Below are 2,804 nucleotides of genomic sequence, written 5' to 3' on the forward strand. Positions count from 1 at the left end.
CTATCCATGGTTTCCTTCCAGTGGAATGAGTGCTTAGCACTAATACCACCAACTAGAATTCCTCCAAAGGATAGGGCATAGACACAGTAGCTTTTCCTGCAAAAAAGAAAACCATGTTAGTTTAAAAGGACTTCACCATATCCTCCTCCAAAAGGATTTGGATATGATGAGCATATGATACAACTCCTGCTTCCTTCCTCTTTTCTTCCTCCATCTCTACCTCCTTGCTACCTTTACCCTTATATATGGACATTGTAGTTTATCACTGTTCACCAATCTCCTGCCATGTGAATCTAGATCATGAAAACCAAAGCATTCTACATTACCATGATCTAGTGCATAATTATTAATGTGGTCTGCTAGACTATTTCCTTCTCTAAGAGTATGAGCTACAGTTATATTGCATCTTGCCAGCAAGTTCTTGATCTCTTCAACAATTGCACTGATATTCCATGGTATCTTCCATACCCCATCTATCACATTCTTCAGCATCATAGAATCAATATTTAACTCAATGAATTCATACCCTTTACCAACACAGTACTTCATAGCTTCAAGAATAGCTCTTGCTTCTGCAACAGAGTTTGATCCCTCTTGAATTTCCTTACCACAAGCATACAGAACATCCCCTTCCTCATTTCTCACCACATAACCAACTGAGCTTCTACCAGGATTACCCCTTGAAGCCCCATCAGTGTTCACCTTTATCCACCCTTGTGAAGGCATCTCCCACAGCACCTTTGTGTATTGCAACTGAGGTGTATATTGCTCTAATTCCCTAATCAAGTCAGGCCATTTGTGAGGAGGATTTTGAATACCTGGTTTCCTTAGCTTCACTAGACATTGCATGGTTGTGGAAATTTGATAAATCATCCTGTTAACTGTCACAACATCACCATATTTGTATCCATTCCTTCTTTTCCACAACTCCCATATTATCACTGCTGGTAATGCTTGCATAATAGGCTTCATTATCTGAATAGCATCAACAGTCCAGCATTTTGTTATAGCTTGATGTAAAGTGATCCCCTCTATTAATATTCCTGCATGTCCAAGGAAGTATTTCTATATAGTATTTGCAGCAGGTGAAGTGAAAAACAAGTGCTGCAATGTTTCTTCCTTTGGTTCTAAATAGCACCAACACCTAAAAGCCATTTGATAACCCAACTTTCTATAAAAATCATCTAAAGGCAACTTGTTCTTCCAGACCTTCCACATAAAGAATGAAATCTTGAAGGGCAGACCTTTCACCCAAATATTCCTATATGCATTTCTAGGCTCCTGTCTCCTTCTCAAATACTCCCATGCAGACTTTACACTGAATTCCCCCTATTCTCAAGCATCCACACAGGTTTTTCAATCATATCACTTGTAGTTGGAGGTTGAATGTTCTGCAGAATATGTGATGCAAGATCTTCAGGAATATTTCCCTTAATCTTTCCTCATTCCACTAACCCTCCTCAACCACATCATATATATTCTGCACTTCTTCATCTACCACATGATCTGGTGGTGTAACAAAATATAAAGCCCCAAGTCGTGTCCAGTTTTCATACCAAAAAAGAGATGATCCCATCTTGATTTGCCATAAGATATGATGCTCCATGATATCCCTACATTCAAGCATTTTTCTCCACACATGTGAACCACCCCTCCATGGTACTATGATAGGATTCAATTTCTTGCAGTATTTCTGACACATGAAGGAGCTCCAAAGGCTAGGTTTTATTCTAAAGTTCCACCACAACTTACAGAACAAAGCAGTTGCCATATCATGCAGAGATCTAAAGCCAACACCACCCTCTTCACATGGCAAACATAAATTATTCCAAGATGCCCAGTGCCTATTAGATGTACCAACTGAATCACTCCAAAAGAACTGTGCAAATATTTTATGCAGCCTATTAATAACATAGGCTGGAGGATTGACTGCTGATAGAAGATGTATTGGCATGCTTTCCAATACATGAGTAATGAGAACTACCCTTCCTCCTATGGATAACAATTTACCCTTCCAGTTCTACAGTTTGTTCATCACCTTTGTAATCAAGTCTTGATAGTAATTCATTCTCCTTCTAAGGTAAAAAATTGGGCACCCCAAATATGTGAAAGGAAACTCCTGCTTTGGTATACCTGTAATCCTCTGAACTTTTTCTATCACCTGTGCTCTAGCAGAATGGTGCATATATACAGCTGATTTCTCTTGTTTATCAACTGTCCAGATGCAGCTTCATATGAGGATAAATCTACATAATGTGCTTTAAGGATCTGGCATCTGATGATGAGAAAATGATTGTATCATCAGCATATGCTAGATGATTAATCTTAGGACTCCATTTGGGCAATCCAAATCCACGAAAATGCAGATTACTATGTAATGAGTTAAGCCCTCTTGATAATGCTTCAGCTGCCAAAATAAACAGTGTAGGTGACAAAGGGTCACCTTGTTTCACCCCTCTAATTGATCTAAAAAAGCCATGTGGTTGTCCATTCAATAAGATAGAGTACCAGTTGTTTGAAACAATTCCAAACACCAGACCTATGAACCTTTCTCCCAATCCCATTTTCCTTAACACCTTTGACAAGAACAACCAGGATAATCGATCATAAGCTTTTGCCATGTCCAATTTGATCACTACATTTGCACCTGCTTTGGTTCTTAGACTAATGTCTGTGATTATTTCCTGTGTTAATAACACATTCTCCACTATGCTTCTCCCTTTAACAAAACCTTCTTGTTCATCAGAAATCAAACTAGCCAGCATCCCCACCAACCTTTCATGCACAACTCTTGAAAAGATCTT

The sequence above is a fragment of the Nicotiana attenuata genome, unplaced genomic scaffold (assembly GCF_001879085.1).
Source record: "Nicotiana attenuata strain UT unplaced genomic scaffold, NIATTr2, whole genome shotgun sequence".
Classification (NCBI taxonomy): Eukaryota; Viridiplantae; Streptophyta; class Magnoliopsida; order Solanales; family Solanaceae; genus Nicotiana; species Nicotiana attenuata.